Source organism: Lissotriton helveticus, chromosome 5_1 (genome assembly GCF_964261635.1).
Source record: "Lissotriton helveticus chromosome 5_1, aLisHel1.1, whole genome shotgun sequence".
Classification (NCBI taxonomy): domain Eukaryota; kingdom Metazoa; phylum Chordata; class Amphibia; order Caudata; family Salamandridae; genus Lissotriton; species Lissotriton helveticus.
In genome coordinates, this window is record NC_136065.1 from 1,651,623,059 (window position 1) to 1,651,630,558 (window position 7,500).

The following is a 7,500-nucleotide window of genomic DNA, read 5'->3' on the forward strand; positions in this document are numbered from 1 at the left end:
CTCGGAGGAAAAGGCTCATCGCTTACACCTTGACAAGCAGGGGAGGCCTGCAAGGGACCGACGGACCCCTGTCCTGGGCCCTGGGTGGAGCGGCAGCCCAGGGAACAGGGCCCAGGGCCGGAGCGCCCGACCCGGGGCCCCGACTGGGCCCCTGGACCCAGCCGGGGCTCCCAGGCCCGGAGGCACAGGGGAAGCCTCCCCGGGCCCGCCGGACCCCGTCCCGGGCACCCTGCCCCGCGGCAGGACCCAGGACTGAGCCCGGGGTGGGGAGGCCACCCTCCCCGGGGCCCTCAGGGGCCCCGGGTGGGGCTCCTGAACCCAGCCAAGCACGGGGAGGCTCCCCGGGCACCACGGAACCCCGTCCCGGGACTTTGGCAGTGCGGCAGGCCGGGGGACAGGGCCCAGGGACGGAGCGCCCCACCCGGGGCCCCGGCCGGGCCCCTGGACCCAGCCGGGGCTCCCAGGCCCGGAGGCGCAGGGCGAGCCTCCCCTGGCACGCCGGACCCCGTCCCGGGCACCCTGCCACGCGCCAGGACCCAGGACGGAGCCCGGGGTGGGGAGGCCACCATCCCCGGGCCCTCAGGGGCCCCGGATGGAGCTCCTGAACACAGACAAACAAGGGAGGCTCCCCGGGCACATCGGAACCCCTTTCCGGGCCCTTGGCAGTGGGGCAGGCTGGGAGACAGGGCCCAGGGCCGGAGCACCCGACCCGGGGCCCGCCCGGGCCCCTGGACCCAGCCGGGGCTCCCAAGCCCGGAGGCGCATGGGACGCCTCCCCGGTCCCTCCGGACCCCGTCCCAGGCACCCTGCCACGCAGCAGGACCAAGGACAGAGCCCGGGGTGGGGAGGCCGCCCTCCCCGGGCCCTCAGGGGCCCTAGCCACTGCTCCTGAACCCAGCCAAGCAAGGGGAGGCTCCCCGGGCACATCGGAACCCCTTCCCGGGCCCTTGGCAGTGCGGCAGGCTGGGAGACAGGGCCCAGGGCCGGAGCACCCGACCCGGGGCCCGGCTGGGCCCCTGGACGCAGCCGGGGCTCCCAAGCCCGGAGGTGCATGGGACGCCTCCCCGGTCCCTCCGGACCCCGTCCCGGGCACCCTGCCACGCAGCAGGACCAAGGACAGAGCCCGGGGTGAGGAGGCCGCCCTCCCCCGGGCCCCTAGGGGCCCCGGACAGAGCTCCTGAACCCAGACAAGCAAGGGGAGGCTCCCCGGGCACAACGGAACCCCTTCCTAGGCCCTTGGCAGTGCGGTAGGCTGGGAGACAGGGACCAGGGCCGGAGCACCCGACCCGGGGCCCGGCTGGGCCCCTGGACCCAGCCGGGGCTCCCAGGCCCGGAGGCGCATGGGACGCCTCCCCGGACCCATGGAGCCCGTCCTGGGCATTGAGCCATGCCGTTGGCCTGGAGATGGGTGCCCCGGACGCCCGGGGGAGGTCTGTCCGGGACACATGGAGCCTGTCCTGGGCATTGAACCATGCCGTTGGCCTGGAGAAGGGAGCCCCCGGACGCCCGGGGGAGGACTGCCCGGTACCCGTGGAGCCCTTCCCGGGTACTTTGCAACGCCGTTGGCCTCCTGGAGATGGGTGCCCCGAACGCCCGGGGGGCGGGCTGCCCGGGACCCGTGGAGCCCGTCCTGGGCACTCTGACAAGCTGTTGGCCCGGGGAAGGGAGCCCCAGATGACCGGGACCCGTGGAGCCCGTCCTTGGCACTCTGACAAGCCGTTGGCCCGGGGAAGGGAGCCCCAGACGACCGGGACCTGTGGAGCCCGTCCTGGGCACTCCTGTATGCCGTTGGCCCGGGGAAGGGAGCCCCGGACGTCCGGGACCCGTGGAGCCCATCCTGGGCACTCTGAAATGCTTTGGCCCGGGGAAGGGAGCCCCGGACGCCCGGGGGAGGACTGCCCGGGACCCGTGGAGCCCGTCCTGGGCACTCTGACATGCTGCTGGCCCGGGGAAGGGAGCCCTGGACACCCGGGACCCGTGGAGCCCGTCCTGGGCACTCTGAAATGCTTTGGCCCGGGGAAGGGAGCCCCGGACGCCCGGGGGAGGACTGCCCAGGGCCCGTGGAGCCCGTCCTGGGCACTCTGACAAGCCGTTGGCCCGGGGAAGGGAGCCCTGGACGCCCGGGACCCATGGAGCCCGTCCTGGGCACTCTGAAATGCTTTGGCCCGGGGAAGGGAGCCCCGGACACCCGGGGGAGGACTGCCCGGGACCCGTGGAACTCGTCCTGGGCACTCTGACAGTCCGCTGGCCCGGGGAAGGGTGCCCCGGACGCCCGGGGCCCGTGGAGCCCGTCCTGGGCACTCTGACAAGCCGTTGGCCCGGGGAAGGGAGCCCTGGACGCCCGGGACTCGTGGAGCCCGTCCTGGGCACTCTGAAATGCTTTGGCCCGGGGAAGGGAGCCCCGGACGCCCGGGGGAGGACTGCCCGGGACCCGTGGAGCCCGTCCTGGGCACTCTGACATGCCGCTGGCCCGGGGAAGGGTGCCCCGGACGCCCGGGGCCCGTGGAGCCCGTCCTGGGCACTCTGACAAGCCATTGGCCCGGGGAAGGGAGCCCTGGACGCCCGGGACTCGTGGAGCCCGTCCTGGGCACTCTGAAATGCTTTGGCCCGGGAAAGGGAGCCCCGGACGCCCGGGGGAGTACTGCCCGGGGCCCGTGGAGCCCGTCCTGGGCACTCTGACAAGCCGTTGGCCCGGGGAAGGGAGCCCTGGACGCCCGGGACCCGTGGAGCCCGTCCTGGGCACTCTGAAATGCTTTTGCTCGGGGAAGGGAGCCCCGGACGCCCGGGGGAGGACTGCCCGGGACCCGTGGAACTGGTCCTGGGCACTCTGACATGCCGCTGGCCCGGGGAAGGGTGCCCCGGATGACCGGGGCCCGTGGAGCACGTCCTGGGCACTCTGACATGCCGCTGGCCCGGGGAAGGGAGCCCCGGACGCCGGGGCCCGTGGAGCCCGTCCTGGGCACTCTGACAAGCCGTTGGCCCGGGGAAAGGGAGCCCCGGACGCCCGGGACCCGTGGAGCCCGTCCTGGGCACTCTGACTTGCCGTCAGCCCGGATGGAGCCCCGGACGCCCGGGGGACGAATGCCCGGGATGCATGGAGCCCGTCCCGGGCACTCTGCCATGCCGTCAGCCCGGATGGAGCCCCGGGCGCCCGGGGGACGAAGGCCCGGGACGCATGGAGCCCGTCCCGGGCACTCTGCCATGCCGTCAGCCTGGAGCGCCCCGACACCCAGGGGAGGACCACCGTGGAAACCATGGAGCCCGACCCGGGCACTGTGCCATGCCGTCAGCCTGGATGGAGCACCGGACGCCCGGGGGACGACTGCCCAAGAGCCCTGGAGCCCGTCCCGGGCACTCTGCCATGCCGTCAGCCTGGAGCGCCCCGACACCCAGGGGAGGACCACCGTGGAAACCATGGAGCCCGACCCGGGCACTGTGCCATGCCGCCAGCCTGGATGGAGCACCGGACGCCCGGGGGACGACTGCCCAAGAGCCATGGAGCCCGTCCTGGGCAATTTGACATGCAGTTGGCCTGGAGGAAGGAAGCCCCGGGTGGCCTAGGGAGGTGTTGCCCAGGCATATCCCATCTGGTCCCCATGGCAGAGAACCACCAACCCTGGAGGGGTGTCCGGGCATACCGTGCCCCCTAGTAATCCGGAGGCAAATTACCCCCCTTTCTTGCAATCTGTGCACGCGAGGTGACAGAGGGGACCCAAGGCGTGAAAGAACCCGACCTCATGGAGCCCTCGCTGGGATCCGGGAGGCGAATGGCACCTCATTAAGACTTCCAGGGAAGTTCGGCCATCTGGTCCCCCCCCATAGGAAAGCGTTGCGGGCGACCAGATGCCCGAGGGGATCCGGGCGACCAGATGGCCGAGGGAATCTGGGCGATCAGATGGCCGGGCATGGAGGTGAAGCCGCCTGGACTCTTCCCCACCCCGTCCCCGTCCCGGGACGAATGCCCGGGACGAATGCCCGGGACGCATGGAGCCCGTCCTGGCCACTTGACGTCCCGTCCTGGGCATTGAACCATGCCGTCGGCCTGGAGAAGGGAGCCCCCGGACGCCCGGGGGAGGACTGCCCGGTACCCGTGGAGCCCTTCCCGGGTACTTTTCAATGCCGTTGGGCTCCTGGAGATGGGTGCCCCAGATGCCCAGGGGCGGGCTGCCCGGGACCCATGGAGCCCGTCCTGGGCACTTTTACATGCCGTCGGCCTGGAGGTGGGTGCCCTGGACAACCGGGGAAGGCCTGCCCGGGACCCGTGGAGCCCTTCCCGGGTACTTTGCCAATTCCGTTGGCCTCATGGAGATGGTTGCCCCGGACGCCCGGGGGAGGTCTGCGCGGGACCCATGGAGCCCGTCCTGGGCATTGAGCCATGCCGTTGGCCTGGAGATGGGAGCCCCGGACGCCCGGGGGAGGACTGCCCGGTACCCGTGGATCCCGTCCTGGGCTCTTTGACATGCCGTCGGCCTGGAGGTGGGTGCCCGGGACGCCCGGGGGAGGACTGCCCGGGACCCGTGGAGCCCGTCCTGGGCACTCTGACATGCTGCTGGCCCGGGGAAGGGAGCCCTGGACACCCGGGACCCGTGGAGCCCGTCCTGGGCACTCTGAAATGCTTTGGCCCGGGGAAGGGAGCCCCGGACGCCCGGGGGAGGACTGCCCAGGGCCCGTGGAGCCCGTCCTGGGCACTCTGACAAGCCGTTGGCCCGGGGAAGGGAGCCCTGGACGCCCGGGACCCATGGAGCCCGTCCTGGGCACTCTGAAATGCTTTGGCCCGGGGAAGGGAGCCCCGGACACCCGGGGGAGGACTGCCCGGGACCCGTGGAACTCGTCCTGGGCACTCTGACAGTCCGCTGGCCCGGGGAAGGGTGCCCCGGACGCCCGGGGCCCGTGGAGCCCGTCCTGGGCACTCTGACAAGCCGTTGGCCCGGGGAAGGGAGCCCTGGACGCCCGGGACTCGTGGAGCCCGTCCTGGGCACTCTGAAATGCTTTGGCCCGGGGAAGGGAGCCCCGGACGCCCGGGGGAGGACTGCCCGGGACCCGTGGAGCCCGTCCTGGGCACTCTGACATGCCGCTGGCCCGGGGAAGGGTGCCCCGGACGCCCGGGGCCCGTGGAGCCCGTCCTGGGCACTCTGACAAGCCATTGGCCCGGGGAAGGGAGCCCTGGACGCCCGGGACTCGTGGAGCCCGTCCTGGGCACTCTGAAATGCTTTGGCCCGGGAAAGGGAGCCCCGGACGCCCGGGGGAGTACTGCCCGGGGCCCGTGGAGCCCGTCCTGGGCACTCTGACAAGCCGTTGGCCCGGGGAAGGGAGCCCTGGACGCCCGGGACCCGTGGAGCCCGTCCTGGGCACTCTGAAATGCTTTTGCTCGGGGAAGGGAGCCCCGGACGCCCGGGGGAGGACTGCCCGGGACCCGTGGAACTGGTCCTGGGCACTCTGACATGCCGCTGGCCCGGGGAAGGGTGCCCCGGATGACCGGGGCCCGTGGAGCACGTCCTGGGCACTCTGACATGCCGCTGGCCCGGGGAAGGGAGCCCCGGACGCCGGGGCCCGTGGAGCCCGTCCTGGGCACTCTGACAAGCCGTTGGCCCGGGGAAGGGAGCCCTGGACGCCCGGGACCCGTGGAGCCCGTCCTGGGCACTCTGAAATGCTTTGGCCCGGGGAAGGGAGCCCCGGACGCCCGGGGGAGGACTGCCCGGGACTCGTGGAACTGGTCCTGGGCACTCTGACATGCCGCTGGCCCAGGGAAGGGTGCCCCGGATGACCGGGGCCCGTGGAGCCCGTCCTGGGCACTCTGACATGCCGCTGGCCCGGGGAAGGGAGCCCCGGACGCCCGGGCCCGTGGAGCCCGTCCTGGGCACTCTGACAAGCCGTTGGCCCGGGGAAAGGGAGCCCCGGACGCCCGGGACCCGTGGAGCCCGTCCTGGGCACTCTGACTTGCCGTCAGCCCGGATGGAGCCCCGGACGCCCGGGGGACGAATGCCCGGGACGCATGGAGCCCGTCCCGGGCACTCTGCCATGCCGTCAGCCCGGATGGAGCCCCGGGCGCCCGGGGGACGAAGGCCCGGGACGCATGGAGCCCGTCCCGGGCACTCTGCCATGCCGTCAGCCTGGAGCGCCCCGACACCCAGGGGAGGACCACCGTGGAAACCATGGAGCCCGACCCGGGCACTGTGCCATGCCGTCAGCCTGGATGGAGCACCGGACGCCCGGGGGACGACTGCCCAAGAGCCATGGAGCCCGTCCCGGGCACTCTGCCATGCCGTCAGCCTGGAGCGCCCCGACACCCAGGGGAGGACCACTGTGGAAACCATGGAGCCCGACCCGGGCACTGTGCCATGCCGCCAGCCTGGATGGAGCACCGGACGCCCGGGGGACGACTGCCCAAGAGCCATGGAGCCCGTCCTGGGCAATTTGACATGCAGTTGGCCTGGAGGAAGGAAGCCCCGGGTGGCCTAGGGAGGTGTTGCCCAGGCATATCCCATCTGGTCCCCATGGCAGAGAACCACCAACCCTGGAGGGGTGTCCGGGCATACCGTGCCCCCTAGTAATCCGGAGGCAAATTACCCCCCTTTCTTGCAATCTGTGCACGCGAGGTGACAGAGGGGACCCAAGGCGTGAAAGAACCCGACCTCATGGAGCCCTCGCTGGGATCCGGGAGGCGAATGGCACCTCATTAAGACTTCCAGGGAAGTTCGGCCATCTGGTCCCCCCCCATAGGAAAGCGTTGCGGGCGACCAGATGCCCGAGGGGATCCGGGCGACCAGATGGCCGAGGGAATCTGGGCGATCAGATGGCCGGGCATGGAGGTGAAGCCGCCTGGACTCTTCCCCACCCCGTCCCCGTCCCGGGACGAATGCCCGGGACGAATGCCCGGGACGCATGGAGCCCGTCCTGGCCACTTGACGTCCCGTCCTGGGCATTGAACCATGCCGTCGGCCTGGAGAAGGGAGCCCCCGGACGCCCGGGGGAGGACTGCCCGGTACCCGTGGAGCCCTTCCCGGGTACTTTTCAATGCCGTTGGGCTCCTGGAGATGGGTGCCCCAGATGCCCAGGGGCGGGCTGCCCGGGACCCATGGAGCCCGTCCTGGGCACTTTTACATGCCGTCGGCCTGGAGGTGGGTGCCCTGGACGCCCGGGGAAGGCCTGCCCGGGACCCGTGGAGCCCTTCCCGGGTACTTTGCCAATTCCGTTGGCCTCATGGAGATGGTTGCCCCGGACGCCCGGGGGAGGTCTGCGCGGGACCCATGGAGCCCGTCCTGGGCATTGAGCCATGCCGTTGGCCTGGAGATGGGAGCCCCGGACGCCCGGGGGAGGACTGCCCGGTACCCGTGGATCCCGTCCTGGGCTCTTTGACATGCCGTCGGCCTGGAGGTGGGTGCCCGGGACGCCCGGGGGAGGCCTGGTCGGGACCCGTGGAGCCCTTCCCGGGTACTTTGCCAATGCCGTTGGCCTCATGGAGATGGGTGCCCCGGACGCCCGGGGGAGGACTGCCCGGTA